The sequence below is a fragment of the Arvicola amphibius genome, chromosome X (genome assembly GCF_903992535.2).
Source record: "Arvicola amphibius chromosome X, mArvAmp1.2, whole genome shotgun sequence".
NCBI lineage: Eukaryota > Metazoa > Chordata > Mammalia > Rodentia > Cricetidae > Arvicola > Arvicola amphibius.
Genome location: NC_052065.1, coordinates 123,059,057 through 123,080,144, shown reverse-complemented (window position 1 = coordinate 123,080,144; position 21,088 = coordinate 123,059,057). Strand labels below are relative to the sequence as shown.

Genomic DNA, 21,088 nt, shown 5'->3' with positions numbered 1-21,088 from the left:
ATGTAGACATATACAAAGCCTCTAGGGGGCGCAGAGCTGAGAAAACATACTGGGTTTCTTTCTTTGGTGATGTGCATGCTTTTTCTTTGTAAATACTAAATCTAGTAATACTCTTTATAAGAAGCATAGTTCAATATTCTTCACAACATTTCTAATTTGGAATCTGAAGAGCTGGCTCAGTGGTAAAGAGTGTGGACTGTTCTTCTAGAGAACCTGAGTTTCATTCCCAGTAACCACATTGGACTCTTGCTCCAGTGGATCTGAATTCCTCTTCTGGCCTCCATGAATACCTTCACTAATATACCCATATCAATATACAGTCATATGTATATGTGATTTAAAAATAAAATAAATACTTAAAAATCAGATTTTTTAGTTCTATTGGACAAACTTGTATACAGAGACTGCCTGTTCGTTTCCCTGCCATCTGGCTGCAAATAATTACACAGAAATTATATTAATTACAACACTGTTTTGTCAATAGCTTAGGTATATTTCTAGCTAACTCTTACATCTTAAATTAACCCATTTCTATTAATCTGTGAATTACCACGAGGCTGTGCCCTACTGGTAAGTTTGGACTGGCAGCTAGTGTCTTTCTCCTTCAGCAGCTACATGGCATCTCCCTGACTCCACCTACTTTCTCTGTTCAGATTTCCTGCCTGACTTTACTACGCCACTGGCCAAAACAGCTTCTTTAATAAACAATGCTATTAAAACATATTCATAACATACAGAGGGGGAATCCCATATCTACATTGATGAGGAAGAAGAATAATTCCCAGTCACCCCCTAATGTAAATCAAATAAGATCTCTAAATGTCATATTCCCAACACCCTTCCTCATAGAAAAACTCTTTCTATTTTCACATTGAATGCCAAGTTAGAATCAGAGAGAACTGAATTCCTTTTCGGTAAGCAAAACCCAGAGCACTGTGACAACACAATCTAGTGTTACCTTCTTCCTTTTCAAGAACTACTATTTCAGCCACCTAGTCTTGTTGATTGAATCCAGAGGAAGCTTTCCATTTCATTACTGTGTACTCCGTGTAGTATCCTGTAGTATACCAGAAATACTAAAGAAGGTGTGCAACAACAAAAGGGCCCAAACCCCAATTTCTAGAAAGCCACAGTCTGGTTGCCAGGCTATCTTATATCAAACACACCTTGATGAGGGTTGTAATGACAATATAAACCCCACTAGAAATCAAGATTAAGCCAAATGCCTTTTGTTACCTAGATTTGGGGTAGCTTCATTGAGATACTAATTATTTATGTGTTAAATTTTCATTTTGAGACAGAGTGTTACTATGTTTAAAAAGTATATTTGAGTAAAGAACTTAAATACTTGTGACTTCAGTACGTGTCCTTCTAGATGCTGGTCTCTTCTTCACAGCTAAGTGGGGTTTCTTCCCTGCCTTGAACTTCCAAAATCCTTTCTGATCGAGCCACTCATATGCCATTAGTCCTAAACTCACCTGTATTGTGTTATTTGTATGTTTGTTTTCCTCACTGGATTATAAGGTCTGGGGAAGCAGGGCCTAGGGTCAACATCTTTTAAATATTTTATTATACGTATTTATTTCTGTGTATGTTTGTGAGTGCATATGTGGGGGCACACATGTGACAGCATGCTTGTGGAGATTGGAGAACAGCTTGCAGGGGTTGGCCCTTCCCTTCTGCCATGTTAATTCTAGGGATTGAACTCATGTCATTAGGTTTGATGGCAAGCAGCTTTATTCTCTGACTCACCTTGCTTGCCCAGTGCTTCTTGTTATCTCACTAATAAACAGCACTAGACTAATGATGATAGTAACTGGAAATATTACATGTGAGTGTAGAAAGAGCGGCGGGCTGCATCCCACCACCCGGCTAGCTTTCCCAAAATAATTACACGGAAACTGTATTCATTTAAATACTGCCTGGCCCCTGGCCCATTATCTGTAGCTTCTTATTGGTTGATTCTCATATCTTGCTTTAACCCATATTTAGTAATGTATATAGTACCATGAGGGGTAGCTTACCAGGAGAGATCTTAACCTGCCTCCGTCTCCGAGAGGAGAAGCATGGCGACTGCATATATTGTCTTCCAAACTCTGCTTCCTTTATCCCACAATTCTGTTCTGTCTACTCCGCCTACCTAATTTTCTGTCTCTTAAAGGGCCAAGGAAGTATCTTTATTAATAATGAAAGTAACACATAGACACTCCTCCATCATTTGAGCTAACATTGATTGGGTCCTGATAATTGCTTACCTTCTGAAGTAAACACTGAAATATAAAAGTTTACAAACATAATCAGGAAATAAATCTTGTTGCAATTACTATTACTAGTAATGAGCACAATACAAAACTTAACAGGATGGCCTAACAAGCTTAGCAAAGTACACACAAGTTGTAAAGACTTCTTTTGCCCTCTTTGATAAACTCATCAATTATTTACAAAGAACTTACTATGTTCCAGACAGAGAGTTCATGCCTGGGGATTAAAATACAGAAGAAAATATAGGTTTTATAGGCTAGAAATGACAAAAGGAGGCTTTTGGCCTCATTCTCCAGGTTGCACCAGAACCTGCTACAAACACGAAGAAAAGTAGATGTAAGAACAGGAAGTCACTTTCTGATTTTTCTCCTCTCTACAACATTTCCGTTTGTTAGTATGTGAGTCACTTTCTCTTAGCCATAGCACTCTCTTTGCTTTTCTTCTTTAAGGAAAAGAAGCATGAATAAGCACCCTAGTGGTTTGACTGGATGACCAAGAATGACAGCTACTATTAATTAATCTTCAACTCTCTGTCCACCTTACATATTCCACAGATGTAACTAATTCTCCCAAAACATCTACAGTGTAGGTGAATAGTCCATACAGAGAGAGCTGAGGCTCAGAGAGGTTCAATACATGGACAAAGCTGTCTATGAATGAACCCTATCATTGGTCTATAAGATACAGTAGATTTGGAACATTTTGATTTATTGATTAATTATTGCAATTCTTATGGAAAGATCTTTGCATATTCAAAATTTCACTGTAGGATGTTCGTAGTATGTGATGACATTCAATGTTGTCTAAGTACAGGATTTCTATAGGACAAACATCTATATTCTGGCCTGAAAATGCTGTACTACATCTGTTGCCAAACTATAGCATGTACCATTGTCATCTTCTGTCAAACTGGTTAAAGCTGGAGACTCCAAACTGATTTTTTTGGAACACAATAATCTATGTTTAATAATGTTCCATTGGCCACTGACACAGGAAGGCCAAATCCATTTAGTTTTGTATCTTCCTGTAAATAGTCCTCTCCACTAATGTCTTGCTTATTGGTGCTTATTGTTCTTCCCATACTAACTCAGTTGGCCCACAAAAGTGAAGCATGAAATACTCTTTAAAGTTGTTTTGCTATTTGTGTATAATAGATCTACTTAGATGTAGTATACATTTTATCTGTTTGAAAAGTGCACACAAGTAACCTCTTCCATTTTCAAGAGGTAGAAGATTACCATCACTCTATAAAGGTTACTTGTGTAGTAAAGCACCTCTTTCATTCAACAATCACTGCGACCAGAAATAACCACTGAACTTATTTCCATCAGATAGGTTATTTTTGCCTATTATAGAAATTATGTGCATGGGGCATTCAGTCTGAGGACTTGTAGGGACAGGATGCCCCATTCGGGCTGAAGATTTCATAGAGGTAAGAACTAGTGGCTGGCTGCTCTGCTTTGTTGCAAGGGAGAGGGTGGCCCTTTGTTTGTCCGGGCCACCCAGCTAGCTTACACCTGAAATAACCACACAGAAACTGTATTAATTTAAACACTGCCTGGCCCATTAGCTCTAATTTCTTATTGGCTAACTCTTACATCTTAGTTTAACCCATTTCTATCAATCTGTGTATCACCACGAGGTCGTGGCCTACCAGAAAACTTTCAGCACATCTACCTCCAGTCACGGATCCATGGCGTCTCCCTGACTCTGCTTTCTTCCTCCCAGAATTCAGTTTTGTCTTCTCTGCCTTCCTAAGTTCTGCCCTATCAGGCCAAGCAGTTTCTTCATTGATTAACCAATGAAAGCAACATATAAGCAGAAGGACCTCCTATACCACTGCTTCTCTGATCTTTCAGCTTTCACCCTATTATATCTGACTCAGGTTTTTATTATTAAGATCAATTAGAATTCATGCCACATCATGGAAGCGTTACACTATATGCTATTTGCTGCTGTCTGAACTCGTCTATTCATAATACTTTTGAAATTCATTTATGTTTCTATGTACGCTAGTAACCAACATTTTTTAATGAAAATTACAAACATATTTATTTAGTGTACCTAACTTGGAACACTGACTAAAGTATAAGGTAACTAATTCATCCAAGAGTTCCTAAAAGGTTTATATACAAGGCAAAATATATAAAAAAACTAAGTAACCTAATGTAGACATATAACCAGCTACCCTTTCCAAGACACAATTGAAAATAATGATCACACATTGCCTCATATTTAAATGAACAATGAGCTATTGAGATGATGGTTATCCCATTCTACACATCGCAGCAGAAAATGTCTCTAAGGTAACACAACATTTTACTGCAGAGTGGTAGTTTATTGCAGGATCATGACAGTTTGTATATTTATACAGTCAGTACCATCTAGGTTATTTTGCACACTGGACTTTAATGAGCACATCTTCTGCAAACACCTTTAGAGTGAAGTTTCTTTGAACAAATCTTTTCATTTGTTTTGGACAGACACCTCCAGTGAAATCATTGGTTCAGAATGTTGCTAAAAATTAAATGTAAGCTGCTGCCCAACATCTTCTACAAATGGTTGCACATTTTTTCACTCCCACCAGAAGTGCAGGAGAGTTCTTGTTGCTCACATAATCATCAACACATTTTTTGGCTTTCAGTTATTTTCATTGTTCTCCCCTTGTGGGTGTATTGTGGTCTTGCACTGTGGTTTAAATTTGCATCTGTCCAGTAACTAATGCTATTGAGGTTTCCATGTCTAATCGTATATCTTTTAAGAGGATTATCTGTTTAAGATATTTTTCTATTTTTGTTATTTAATTGCTTCAGCACTCCTCATTATCTTTTAGATGTCTTTAGCATCACTTTTCTTTTTCATTATAATGGTGCAGTGAGAGTTTGTGTAATAATAGTTTTTGGTTTCTTTATAGTGATTTAAAATTTTATTAGTGTTTTCTTGCCTTATTCTACTAGCAGTTTAAAATTTTACTAATATTTTCAAACAACCACATTGGACATGGGTAATCATTTCCATTCCCTTCCCTTATCATTGAATTCTTTTCTAAATCTTATTACTTTCTCCTACTTATTCAGAGTTCAAATCTCATTGCTTTCTCCTTCTTATTCAGAGTTCAGTTTATTCTTCTTTTTCTAGATTTTTGAGGTTGTAACCTATGTCACTTCTTCTATTAGTTTGTTTTTGATTTTAGAAAAGATATTTATAGCTACAAATTTATTTTTAAGGGTTGCTTTAAATTCACTTCATTTTTACAATATATTGTACATTGAATATCATTCTAATCAAAGCATTTATCAACTTACTCTTTGAATATTTCTTTTACTCCTGATTTATTTACATTTAGAATGCTTGATTTCCAATTTTTAAGCCTATAGTTTATCCCTGATTGAGATGCTATGCTTAGTATTTTTATAGTTAAGTCACATGTTTTATTTGTCTTAACCCATGGAAATTTGTTTAGATTTATGGCATATTTTAGTGTATGGTTTAATTACTAAACATTCCATTTGCATTTTTGAAATGTTTTGTTTAGCTTTTTTTTGTCCTGAAAATATATTTTATATCTCTTTATTTTTGAAGAATTATTTTTTGCTAGCTATATAATAGAGGTTTGACAGATTTTGACTTTCTTCCAGATTTTTAAAGATAATATGTTTATATATATGCATACATATATATACACCTCTCTGATAGCTATTGTACTGTACATGGTATTTTGTGTTGTCTCTAGACTTCAGTTTTGTAGTGTAGCAGTTTGGTTATAAATACCTACTTCTTTCACATTGTTGCTTGTTTTCTTAATCCTTCTTGGTATTCCCTGAGATTTTTAGATACATAAGGCAGTGCCCTTCTTTAATCTTTGAAGCATTGTAGGATATTTCCTGCTGTTTTATTCTCTTGCTTGTCTCTTCCTGGGACTGTATTTTGTCCTTGATAAATGTTTTGCTGTTGCGTCAGAGATATCATACACTATTATGGACTTCAATATTTCATTTCATTTTGTTGCTTTTTGGATACTTTTAGACTGCACACAACAACTAAAACGTTCCTTTCTCTGTCATATTCAGTCATCTGATTACTCCTTAAAAACACTGAGTATCTCTGGTGGCCTCCGTTTCTTTTTTTTTACCTTTTCACTTTTTTCTATTTATAGCTTTCTTCTCATTGCTGAAATTATTTATTTCGAACCAAACCTGTTAAAATAGTTATTATGCTATTTTATTTCTTCTTATACCAATTCTATAGACTCTATCTTTTAAAATGTTTTGTATTTTCTCATCTTTTAGCAACTTTTCCCCCTGGTTATTGTTAATTTACCTTTTCTGGATGGTACCATATAGAAAAAGCCCCAAGCAAGTAAATGGTGTCAGTGTCTCTAAATGTGAATACATTTTTTCTTTACCTTAATGCAAGATGGAGTTGAGTTTTGTTGTTGCTTTCGTTATTTTCAATTCACCACAGGCTTCGCATCACTTACCAGCATATCAACAAAACTGATTTTCCCAGGCTTTTATGTCTGGCAGCTTGGTAGGTTTCTTTCTATTCTCTTCTTCCCTTAACCTCTTTCTTCCGCAGACTATTTATACCAGAATGTTGACAAAAGTGGCTTTTCTTTGTTGTATCACCTGTCCCTCCTGGAAATAAAGGGTCACTGGACAGTTTTTAGTGTGCTAGTGCATTTTCCCTGTGGTATTATCTTAGCCATTCTCATATTGTGTACTTAGAATTTTATTTTGGGTAAGAGCTAACAGCTCTCTTTCCAATTCTCCAAGTTAGACAACCACTAATTCCCACTCATCAAAAGTCTAGAATGTTGAAGCATTCTGTTTCATAATTTCTTAATGTTAAAATAAATAAACTTTTTAATATTAGAATAATATACACCAATCATATCCCCCAATTATGTGCATGTTTGACTATGGAATAACTACATATCAGGGTCATTCATCTCAGACCCCAGTCCAATGTCAGAATTCGGTTGTAGTACATTTTGAATGAGTATTTGGAAATAAGATAAAGGGAAAACTTGGCCTTTGTCTGTCCATGGTTAAATACTAATTGGAGATAAACTATAATCTAAAACTTTAGTGAACCAGGAGTTATAACCCATTTAGCCAGCACAAAGCTGTGAAGAATGTATCAGGTTAGAGTGGAATGTAAGTAAATAATCCATTCTATGATGGATTTTGGGTAAAAATGCTTTGATTTCCTCTAAATTTGTTCATATTTTACTTCTTATAAGAATACCGAGCAAAGAAAGAATTCACACATTTTTCAGCTTTTGCTAACTGTAGCTTTCAAAAGGCTCATGTAATATTAGAATACTGGGGAGGAAAAGTCGCTGTTAAAACACCAGTTTTCCCATCTGTCTTCATTTTCATATTTAGAATTATGACCTTGTTGAACTTAGAAGACATTTTTACAGAAAATTTAAAAAGGACTCTTATGAAAGTAATACCCAATGAGGAAAAACTTCTAAAAACAACACGAGTATTCATATTCAAAGCCCCTTATTGTTCATAAGAGTATATTTCAGAGCAGTCTTTCATATTAGTGGGCTATACTTTGCTATCTAATTTGAAGATAGGGAAAGAGTAAGCATTACCCTAATTCTACATTTTCTTGGACATTTAAAATAGATCATAAGAATGTATTCATCTCATTGGTGTCTTAAGCATTTCTAAAGTAGGTCTAAGAAAGGCATTCTCTAGAAGAATTAAATAGGTGTATTCAGTCCACAGTTATTTCCCTATTGCCTCTCATAGTACTTCATCATGTTCAAAGGTGATGTGATCACGGATCTTTGGCAATGTTACTTTGAGCACTAATGACACATTCTCAGGAAGCTTGAACTAACTTGAATATGCCGTGATAGATTTCTTTAGGTGCTTCAGTTATTTTCTCAGTTTGGTTGAAGAGACCTATGGATCTCCACAGGGTCATGAGCCTTTATTGTGGGAACTTTGCACTGAAGCCTATCGCTTTCTATGCTCCATTAATACAGGTGATTGCATATTTCCCAGAAACATTATTGGCATTGTAGTCATTTAACCAGTCTATATATTCGACACTGATAATATTTGCCTTGATCATACAGGTTAAAAAAAAAATGGATCTCCAGTAGGTATCTTTCACCACCAAGTGAAACCTCCAGCACCAGGAATGGGTTATATCCAGTTAAGTCATTGGCCAAAGAAGCACCATAGATGCTTACACACAAGAAAAGGAATGGATCTTATTCTTGCTAAGAGACCATGTGGTAGAGTAGATAGGACACGGGTTGTCGAAACAGAATCTAAGACTCCCTAGGTCTTTGATATTCAACAAGCTACTAATCTTTGTAAAGATATATTTATTTATTTTACCATATGGGTATTCTACACATATGCATGTATATGTACTACATGCATGCCTAGTACCACGGAAGGTGATATGGAACTGGAGATATAAATAGCAGTGGGTACTGGGAACTGAACCCAGGTCTTCTGCAATAGCAGCAAGTGCTCCTTACCTCTCAGCCATCTCTCCAGCCCCTAATTAATCTTTTTAGTTTTCTTTTTTCTTTTTTTTTGTTTTTTTAGGCATAAAGCTTTATTAAAGGAGAGAGGGAGAGAGAAAAGAGAGAGAGAGAGAGAAACAGAGAAGGGGGAGAGACAGAGGTGCATGTGCTCACGCAAAAGGGGACAATGAGAAGAGCCTTTTTAGTTTTCTTTAGCATATAATATTTATACTTCTTTATGTGGAAATATTTTAATTTAAAAATGTTTTACAACATAAAAACATTAATTAAACATTAATTAGAGTTTATCACTGCTCAAACTATCATTTTTATGTTAGGAAACTTGTCTAACTACATTGAGGTATATGGTTACATCTTATACACTGTAATCGATATAGAGCTTCAGAACTATTAATATTTTCCCATATTCTAATTGTAGTTTGTAACTGTTGTCCTCTCTCTTCTACTTTCTCCCTTCCCTAGGCTCTAGTGACTTTTCTTCTGCTCACTCCTCTGAAATTTTTTTCTCAGCTTTCACAAATGAGTGAGAACATAGTACTTGCCTTCCCATGCCTGAGTTATACATTTTAACATAATAGCCTCCAGTTTCATTTGTCATAAAAGATAAGATTCATTCATTGTGTGGCTGATTAATAGTACATTGTGAATATATATTGCATTTTTATCCACTCTTCCATTATTGAGCATTAGTTGATTCTGTAACTTAGATGTTGTGAATAGCGCTGCGATAAACAAGGGAGTGCTGGCTACACACTGGTAGGTTGTTGATTCCATTTTCTTAGAACCCATACCTAATAATGGAATTGCTACTTATCTTAATAGTTTTGGTTTTAGGCTTTTGAGGAATCTCCACATTGTTATTTATGATGGCTATACTAATTTACATTCTGACCAGCCTTGTGGGAGAGTTCCTCTTTCTCTATAGCTTCCAAAACATAGGGGAGAACTATGGGCAACTCAGGAATGCTAAAGCTGAGTCAGGAAGCCTCTCTTAAATGAGAGTGTTTTCTTGCCTCTAGTAAGCAGAGCAGACCCGAGAAATTGCTGCTACCAAGAAAACATGCTTTACTCTATTCTTTCCCAAGCTTTCTCAGGCTTTCTGTGGATTCAGTTATCTACATGGGCGCCATTCTGTAGTGATGAGAGTGAGCAGGTCTGCTTTTCATCCTGCCCGACTCCTGCATGGTTAGCTTTACACTCAAAATAACAACACACAAATTGTATTCATTTCAACACTGCCTGACCCATTAGTTTCAGCCTCTTATTAGCTAATTCTCATATCTTGCTTTAACCCATATTTAGTAATCTGTGTAGCACCACGAGGTGGTGGCTTACTGGGAAAGATTCAGCATGTCTGACCTAGTGGCTGGCTTCATGGTGACTGTCTCAGAGAGGAGAGGCATGACGATTGCCTCACTTCCCTTCTTTCAAGCATTGTGTTCTGTCTACTCCATCCACATATGTTCTGACGTATCAGGCCTATTAACCAATGAGAGTCCTCCATCAGTTGTGTGCTTGGCCTGGGACATCACAACTCATGATCTTTTCCAATAGGATGGAATAGCTATTATGATTTATAAATAATTTATGACTATGTGATCACATCCCACAACTACTATCTTCCTGATTAGTGGCAGGTTTATTCAATTCAAAAAAGTTTCAGATGTATACATTTTGGAAGTCATATGTGTACTTTTGCCAATTTAGGTCATGCCTGTCCACCAGCTCTGTGCCAATTCAATTATTATTTTTCATTATCATATGAATTTTTTGCAGTTTAGGAAAGTCAAATTTCCTGAGCACAGAAGGACATGGCAAGTACTCTCAGTTAGGAAAGAAGCCTTTCTACTATCAATACTGTTTGCCCTTAAAAAGTCATTTATCTACTAAAATCATGAACATCATCTATGGCTGGCTCCTCTGAAGATGTGTTGATTTGAAATTCATAATGTGTGCTGCCGGCAGTCTTAATGTTGAGAAATCTCATGGCATTGCTTAGAAAAAATAAGAGTGATGTTTCCCCTGGCAACATGAAGAAGCCATCCTTAGCTTAGTTTGACTTCTTGTGCACTGACTGTCATCTCCAGATAGCTGTAGCCCCTAGTACATAACTATATCATAGGTATAGTGTACCATTCTCTAGAAAGAAGATGTTAACAAATGGTGATTCAACTTACAGGTAGGGGCATCTGTGAGTGGCCAAAGAAACAATTCCACCTGCATCTACCTTAGTTAAACAAATGAAGTTAAGTAAGATTTCTTACTGAAGTATGGACAACTTGTACCTCCACTGTAACAAGTCCATCACCCAACGCCAACTCTGAAACAATTGCTAACTCATTTCATGCCCTTGAGAAGACTCTATATTTTGCTCTAGAATGTGCCCTGTAAACTTGTGAAGGTTTCTTGAGGGTAATCATATCTGTTCTGATTTCAAGATGCCAATGGCCATTACTGCTTAAAAGACAGATACCAATCTTGACTTGCTGCTTTTCTTTATGAAATAAGTGACCAAAGCGGGTAAGTCTTTTCCCTATAATCATGATGGGACTATACAAAGTAAGTGATAAAATGGGAAGTCTTCTTCTTCCTGTAGTCATGATGGGACTATATTATTTGTATGCTGAAAGGAGTCCCTTCACCTTGAAAAATCATAAAAGTAGCCAAAACTTGGTCTTATCTTAGACACAGCTGCTGCAATACCAGAAAATGGCATTAGTTATTTCTCTGTAGATTGTGTTAAGTGGAAACACTTTATACTAGACAACCTGGGAAGTGGCTTCCAGATGAAGATTAAAACAAAACAAAAGAAGAACAACAAAAAAGTCAGTCTGTGAAGACAATCTAGTGGGAGAGTGATGGGCAGGCAAGTGTGAGGACCTGGGAGTTTGATTCCCAGGGCCCACATAAAACCAGGTGCTGTAACAGCTGTCTGTAATCTAAGTGCCCCTACCGCAATACAAGAGGTAGAGACCAGAGACTTCTGGGAAGCACATGAGCCAGCTAGCCTGGCATATGAATTGGAACAAAAAAGGTAGAAGTCGCAGACTGGCGCCAGAGATTGCCGTTTGACCTCCACATGTAGCTACACACATACATGAAAATATACACATGTATCATACACATGTCAGAGAGATTAAACAAATAGAAAATCACAAGGCATATTATCTATCACAAAATAGATGTGAAGCAAACCATGAAGTACAGGAGCAATGGTGTAATAAAATGATTTTATTAAACATTAAGTATTTTTAATAATTTAGTACTTAAATAAAAGTGGTATATATGGTACAGCATGTTCCAACACACCCTTTATTCAGTTTATTCCCAAAGTTAACATCTTATATACTACAATACATGTATCAATACTAATGTATTAGTATTAATATACCAGGCATGGTGATACATGCCTTTAATCCCAACACTCAGGAGGCAGAGATGGATATATCTCTGTGAGTTCAGGGCCAGCCTGACATACAGAGTTGGTTACAGGATAGCCAGGACTGTTACACAAAGAAACTCTGTCTCAAAAAAAAGGAAATTACTATTGTTATCAGTTAAGCCATACTTTGTTCAGACTTTCCCAGTTTTGCAACTACTGCTTTGGTGCTACCCCAGGGTCAATACAGGATAGCAAAATAAATTTAGTCATCTTGTCTTTGTAGTCTTCTCTGATCTCTGAAAATATTTTAAGCTTCATTTTTGTAACATTATGGTATTTTAACAGTCAGTCCACATGGGTAATGTATCTTAATGACAGCATCACTGACTTTCAACAACTTAACCTTATTCACAAATTGGCAAAGAATTGGTGAGAGCTTACTTACAAATGCTGTCCTAAAAGTATCATTTGACCAAATTCAGTCTCTAAAACCCTGAAAGTACCCTGCTAATTCCTCTCTTTTGAACTACTGCTGACACAATTATATGATTCAGTCATCCAATGAATGTAATAATCCCTTCTATGACATCTAGTAAGCACTGGCACAGGTCTATGTAACACCTTCCACCTGCCTCTCTGTACAAATCCACTGATTACCTCTCAAGATAAATCTGTGTCATCTGCTTTTGAATAGTTTGTACTGTTTATAAAAGGCTTTATTAAAATGAACATTAATCTGGTCCTTCCCAAGTATTCTTTATTGATCCTATTTATTTCCTGTAGAGAATCAAGATACTAGAATATAGTATAATGTAGTATAATATTATTATAATCTAGATAAACTCCATATATAATCCAAACCCAGACATATTGGATTTCCCAGAGATACTGGGTTTAGCTACATTCAATTGGTTCTAGATTTCCTCACTAGGACAGCTTGTTAAATATCTCAGTTTGAATATATGATTAAGTCTTAAGGCCTTAAATTCCTTATTCTATAAAAAATCTTTATAAGATTATTACAAAAATAGATGAGTTAACACAAGTAGAAGCACCTAGCCCACTAATGGGAACAGGTGTAGAGAAGATGCTTGATAAGTGAATATATATATATATATATATATATATATATATGTTTGTCAGAATAATCAATTCATGAAAACCAAGGGTTAAATACACCATTTCTGTTGCATTTTATTCTTTCTTCTGTCTGTCACAGGTGATTTTTATCTTCCTATTCTATTTATTTAAATCCTTTTGAGATTACATTTTATATTTCTGTTGACCTTTCTCCTTCAGGTTTTAATTAAGTTGTTACTGAGCAGAAGTAAACTATTTCATAACTTCAGAGGGTTGGTTGCTTGCTTACTCTCCTGAATCTAGTATATGATCTATTGGAGAGATTAGTCATGACAGCCAATGGAAGGGTTTGGCAGGGATTAACAAATTCTCCTTACAATCAACAAAAAGTAAAAAGTAGACCCTGGTTCAGAATATTGATCTAAATTGGCATATCAATAACAATATTAACTATTTCCATATGAAGAACAGATTTCAAAACTGTCAAAGATGATGGAAAGTTTTAGAACTCCCTTGGCCTTATTTTCTTCATCTATGGCATGGTGGTAATAATAGTTCCAATTTCATAGGGTTAATGTAAGCCTTGAATAAGTTAGTGTGTATCTAGAACAGTCTATGATTTAATGTAAATACTTGAACAGCATCAGATGCTAATGTTATAACTGTCACTTTTGCCATTATCATCATCACCATCGTAGTCATTATCATCATCATCATCATTGCTGCGTTATTGTCATGATTCTCAAACAGATACTGTCTTTCAATTGTTAGGCCATGTGAAGAGTACAGGGCTAGAAAGGTTATATTTTCCAATTTCTAATTTTGTTTGTGATAGAAAAAAGATTTGGAAATGTCAGCACTAGAGAGGTTTTATAGGTATTATAATTTTCAATTTCAGTGCTGCCCTTAAGAAAATGGTAACTGTAATTCTAGAGGCAGAGGATCTAAGTAAAGCACATTGTTGTTTAATCTCTCATTAAAATATAGGAAGATGTGAATATCTGTAAAATGTTATGCGGTCACAAGTGAACTAGTTTACCTCAAAAACAGAGTTGCCTCACATATACATATATATCTGCAAAGCAAAACCAGACCCTGCCAGAGCAATTTTCTCCGTAATAACTGCTTCTTTCACCTTGCCTCTTTGAGCTTGTTAGGTATGTAGTCAAAATAAGGTAATTACAGTAATTCATGGTTGAATTAGGTTTTTGCTGTGTACATCTGATGGGAGGATTTTCTCTTCAAATGGATGCTGGGCTACAGGCTTTCTGAAGTAAACTTGTTAGTGAGGCTTATTTTATTGTTTATTTTTCATGAATGCCAACAAAATTGCCAGTTATCATTCTTAGCATCACAGAGCTCTGGTAAGAGTCTTAAGAGATGAAAAGTAGGTGTGATTGGAGGAGTCATGAAACCTTACTTTGGAACTGATTAGATTCCTGTATTGACTCTTAACTCTTAACTTTCGCTCCTGTATCACTTTTTGTTTCAGGTTAAGTTTCTTGTCTCCCATATTATACTTCTTTGGGTTGAGATGAGCCCTATATCAGTTCATAAGTAAATGCACTGTCTGATACGCTGGACATGTTGAGAGTTTTCTGGTATGGAAAATGGAGCCAGTTCAAATCTACTCCATCACCAGTTCCCATGCTTACCAAACAAAGACAGGTTTGTTAAAGGGTTTAACCAAAGCTTAACAAGTTGTGTACTTCCAAATGATTGTTTTCATGTCATATCAGAGATAAAATATGGACCAATGTTAACCTTGTTCCACCTTCCCTTTCACATGGAGCTGGCTGTCTTAGTGCTATAGTTCAATACCTGAACACTACTGTCATCCACTTGTAATTAAAACAGGGTAAAAAGTCTTATATGGTCTTATTTGTATTATACATGAACCCACTTCTTTAAAATAGACCTGTATTGCATTCTTTTGTTCCAGTGGGGCTCCTGTCTGCTTTTCAAAGGATCAGTTAGCTAATTAACTTACTCATGGCAATATCATTTACTGAGCTCCTACTCTGTCTAGAAATGGAGACACAGGAAGGAGGTTTCAGGGCTTGTTTTAGAATCATTGCTTAGTGGGAACAACAAAGAAATAGACTAATGTATTTTATGAGTATCATAGCCACTACTGTAAAAACAGGACACTTTGGAAAAACAAGAAGAAACTGGAACTTTGCATATATGTTGTTCCGGAAGGTTTCCCAGAGGACACACTGTCTAAGAAAAATTATGTGGACTTTTAAGTTTTATGGATGAGAGAGAAAGAATTTACAAGAATACTGCAATTGGGTTACCAAAGGATTGGATGGGTATACTTTAGGGAAAGGAAGTATCCTGGTATAGAATACTTCCTCTGAGGAGAAAGATCAGTAAGCAAGCATAACAAGAAATCTAGGGCCAGATAATGAATACACAATGGAGAGCCACTCAAGACTTTTAGTGTAAGGCTTGAGGAGATTTGAAGGGAAGATTTGCAACTCTTTGATCACTGGCAAAAGAAGAGCCATAAGAGGCCTTTATGATGTTATGATAAATTTCATACAAATACAGGGATGTCTTAAAAATTGGAATTTTGAAGAGATATTAAGAAGGTAAAATCTGCAGTCCTTGGTTACTCCTTGATTACAAGTTAGGAGGAAAGAGTAGGGCTCATGGGAGTTCAGGCTAATTTTGGCTGAGTTGAGATAGTGGATGCATCCTGAAAGGATCAGTATACAAAAGAAATCCACCAGTGTAGTTACATTACTTCAGTTTTGAATTTACTTAGTTTGCTATCCTATGGATCGTTGAGTATAAATATCCATATATGGCACTCAGAGGAGCCAAATGACCTAATGAACAAAAACGGAGAATTTTGGTTGCTACATGTATTTGTAGTTCTTTCCTGAATTATTTATATATCTGTGCCATTATCAAAATTTGAGTCAGAAAAAAATATTCTTTCCTTTTTGAGACTTTTTAAGATACTCCAATCCCTGAGTATAGTTTCATCCTTCTGTTTTACAATAATGATTACATTGTATAGCTACAGGTTATGTTATTGTATAAAAGCACTAAACTTCAATTTCTATAGAAACAGATCACTTCTGACTATATCGTTCCTAAATATCTAGAACTCAGCCTTACACAGGGGAGATGTTTAATGAAGAGACACATGAAATCAAGAAAATTGGAAATGGTAGGACACAATCATAAAGGACTTAGATTATGCAAAGGACTATGTAAAAAAGTCTGCCATTAAATACAACTATAAGGAAAAACAATGTTATATAATGGCAGAGGAACCAGAAAAAGAACTCATAGTCAAGAATATGTAATTATATGTTTTAAAATAACATGTGTTTTTTACTTTCTAAAACTCTTTTGTGTTTTGAAATTATAATATAATTACATTACTTCCTCTCTTTCCTCCTTCCAAAGTCTTCCAAAAAGCTCCCTCATTCTATTTTAAATTCACTTCCTCTTATTTTAAAAAATCTGTGTGCATGAACATGTGCATGCATGTGCATACCCACACAACCACAACACAAACCTGCTAAGCCCATATAATGTTACTTTCATGGATATGTCTTCAGGACTGACCATTTGATATTGGATAACAATTGAATTGATATACCTGTCTATTTTAAGAAAAACTGGTTAAGAGCAACACGTGTTGACAATAATTTATGAATTATTGGAGAACCAATCACAGGATTAAAGGATCTATTTTAATTTCATAGCTATGAATGTTGGCTTGTATGTATGTAATTTTATTATGCGAGAGCTTGGTGCCCATGGAGGGTATAAGAGGGGATCATATCACAGGGAGCATGGAGTGGTTGTAGACTGCCACATGGGTTCTAGAAATGAATGCAGGTCCCTCTGTGAGAGCAGCAAGTCTTCTTAATGACTGAGCAATGTCTCCAGATCAGTTATAAGATTTAATCACATAAAAGTTGTATGTGATCATAATTAGAGCATATTTAGTGCCACAGAATCAGTAAAGAATGAATGGTGACATCTAGTCAGTAAGTTCAACTTTTGCTTACCTATTTCAAAAATCACAGAAACATTAGATCAAATAGGATTTTAACAATACAAAGAGAATTCAAAAGCCAAAATCAAAAGCTACAGGTGACAGAAAGAAGGAATTGTAAACTAATGGATGTGCCAAGAGTAGCAGAAACTAAAGGAAGCATGGGTAGACAGACAGACAGATAAATAAATGAAAGCTGTATTTATTTCAGCTGAAGCCATCACCTTAATTTGGAACTCTGAGTTTTCACCATATGAGCAGGATGCAATAAGAAGTATCTGGCTAATGAAAAATCAACATCTGAGGTCCAGGAATACAAAATATACATGGACTGAATGTTTAAGAAATTAGACCCCACACTTGAATTTAAATTATCACATTTAAAAATTATACTGAATAATGTATCCAGAACCACAGAGCACTGAGAGATAAAACCTCTAAATCACAGAGATCAATGGCTAACCAGTGCTCACTTGGGAGTTTTGCAGATAAAGACCTTTCTGAAGCCAAACTCATGCTCAGATTTATGCAGCAAGAAGAAAAATAACAGTATATCTAGGTGAGTTAGTAGTATTCTGGAAATAAGGCAACACAAAAATATTGAAACAGAAGTAACTGGATGTGGATGTACATGCCTATAATTCCACCACTTTGAAAGCACAAGCAGGATGTATTGTTTTAAAACTGTCCTATATCTGTGAAGATACACCATAACCAGAGCAACTTATAAAGGAAAACATTTAATTGGGAGCTTGCTTATAGTTTCAGAGAGCTGGTTCATGACCATCATGGCAGGGAGCATGGCAGCAGGCAGGCTGGATCAGTAGCTTAGAGCTTACAGCTAGTCCACAAATAGCAGACAGAGAGCTAACTGGGAACAGAATGGACTTTTGAAATCTCAAAACCCACCCCCCATTGACACACCTCCTCTAACAAAGACACATATCCTAACAGTTCCACCAACTGTGGACCAAGCATTCAAATATATGAGCCTATGGAGACAATTCTCATTCAAATTACCCCAGCTATGTGGAAGGAAAATTAGTCTTAAATGTGTTTAAGACATATTAGCAAAGATAAACTATAAATTGTAAAATATAAACATATATAGTTTTAAGTCATATACAATTTTAGTGTATAATATTCAGTATAGTATATTATGTGTGTATTCTACCGAAATAAAACATAACTGGTAGACTCAACTCCCCCAAGAGAATTGGTGATGCATTCTTTCATTCATAAAAAGATGTAGAGATGTAATGAAGAAAGAGAAGAAAGAGACCATGAAGGACAGAGGAAGTTTAACATATATAAAATAGAAGTTGTGGAAGAATAGCATGAAATTAAAAAGTAAATAGAAAAGCAAAAATTCATGGATAACTTCCCAAAAATGAAGAAAAATGATTGAATATCCCAAGGCATATATGAAAAAAAATAAAACCTATTGTCAAGATATTCAAATATCAACCATATCCTAGTTGTCCTCTCTCTAGTAACTTTTAAATTTTCAAGGAAGAATTGCTCAAGATATAAAATAAAATGAGACTAAATACTAAATACAAAATAAGAGCCTCAAGAATAGTGGGTATCTGAAATAAGGTGTTGGGTTTACAGAATTGCCTGAGACTGGCAGGGGATGTGCACACGTGCAACAGATAAACACAGCACACCCACGTGCGCGCGCACACACACACACACACATCCCACATATTATGTTTTCTTTATTCAATGGAATGAGAAATTACTGCTTCCTTTAAGAATTTTTTTCAAATCAAATAATAACAGTATTCTGGAAATGAAAGTAGGTAATATAGTAAAGAAGAGGAATGCAATGAATATGGAGATTTTAATGTTTTCAATATTTTTATTTTGTAAGTTTTACTTATTTTTATGTGTTTGGCTGCTTCTTGCCTTTGAAAATGGTATGTCAGTTATGTTAGGCCTTAGCCAAAGTTGGTTGCTTCAACGCTGCAAACATGACTTTGGGTGATTGTCCAGGTAGCTAGTTGTCTCTGTGATTTGTTGCATGTTTTAGAAGTTATTTGAATGCACTTCCTAATTACTCAGGTAACATTATTTTGCTTCTCAGATCTTCGATGGGGTTGAAGACTATATAAATGTAGTTACTTTCCTCTCATGACTTGGCCAAGTTATTTATTATACAAGACTTATGCTAGTTGGAATAGGATATTTGTACTTATTATATATAATTTCATAATAGGTTTAGAACTCTCTTACTTAAACAAAAGGGGGAGGTGTTGCAGGAGCTTCTTTTGCTTCTTCAGCCAATTGCCACTGAAATACCAGCCCATTGGGGCGTGGTCTCTCTTTTTAAAAGTGCGGCCACTTCCCTCTGCTCGCTTTCTGGCTTCCGGCTCTGCTTCTGACGACTAGGCTCCCCTCCTGATTGTGCAGAGGGCTGTTGTCTGGGACGGTGATCTGTAAGTTTTTCCCCTTTAAATAAATAACCATTCTATTAATCATAATTCCAAACTGGTGTGGGATTGTTTGTGATTTACGCCTTCAGTTTCCCACAATCCTTAGGATGCTTCCTGGCCATAATCATAATCAACATTTCAGAGAAGTACACTACTGGAGAAGGTTACACAATAATCTCAGCTTGTTGCCATGTGTTTCAAGTATAAGAACATAAAAACCCCGTTTCTTATGTTATTTCAGCAGAGAGGAATATGTATGACCTGGAAAACAGAATCCAGTCAGTTTGGGAACAGAATTAAGATTACTTCGCTTGGTAGTTTTCTCATTCTCTAAACAGCATTTGTCCTGAGCTGTGTTTTCTGAAGCTGAACACATTTCCTGCCCTCTTACCCAGTGTTCACTGTGCATTTTTGGGAGGAGTTTCTTCCCCCAACACACTGGACATTAGGTATAGTTTTGCTTGTAACTATTAGTATCTATGACACTTCTGCTTCTTATGTTTGCATTTTAATTACTTCTGAACTTCTATTTGGCCGTCACTTGATGCCAGGAACAGTCATGGAAGAGGCAATGAAGAGCGTGATGGACCCGACATCAAAATGCATGAATTCAAATCCTGGCTTTGGCACTTCCAAACTGACCAAAGTAGTTACTCTCTTTGCTTCAATTTCTTCATTTGGAAAATGGGGTTAAACCCTTAATGTTGTTGTGCACATTATATGAGCAAATAAAGTACTTAGACTAGTACCTAGGGTAAAGTTATTACCCAATGGGTTATAGATATTAGTATCTTAGCATTCCTTGGGTATTTGGCAAAGAATTCTAAGCAAATATTGAATGAATAAATAAATGAAAGAGTGAACAAATGGTTCAGATCAATTTTTAAAGCAATATCTTGCCCTTAATCTCTTCTCTAAAATGGAATCCATGGTGAGCATCCATCCTCTGTTATGAAAGCTGGTTTAAAACTTGCTTGAGGTCTTTAATGGTTGCAAGATAACTAACTAACTAAATTCAATCAGTTGATTGTGCTTTTTGCTGTTTGTCAGAGGGAAAAGTGAGAGCAAATTAGTGAAAATGGATACTGGAGAAACCCCTGATTGCAAAAGGATAGTCATGGGCTTCCAACCATGGAAGTAAATAGTCTGTGTGTAATATTTTTCTCTCTTTTGGCTGAACCCAAGCTTCCTGTAGCTGAAAGCAGATGGCACCAAAAAGCTTATGCTGTGGAAAGCCAGTTTTCCCTGTATGAAAAGAACGGAGAGAATTGGGAGTGCTTTAATTTCTTGTCTCTGCTAAGTGGTGATGGAGATAAAGACTGAGAAATTTCCTTTGGGTCTTACAGCATTCAAAAGCCCTGGATTACCAGGGGCAGACC

The 21,088-nt window shown here is 35.8% G+C and overlaps 1 protein-coding gene across 1 annotated transcript in view; it reads left to right on the top strand.

Annotated features, from left to right (window-relative positions):
• The window catches only part of Fgf13 (fibroblast growth factor 13), a 498,994-nt gene that overhangs the window by 385,234 nt on the left and 92,672 nt on the right, over nt 1-21,088 (top strand). The window lies entirely within an intron of this gene.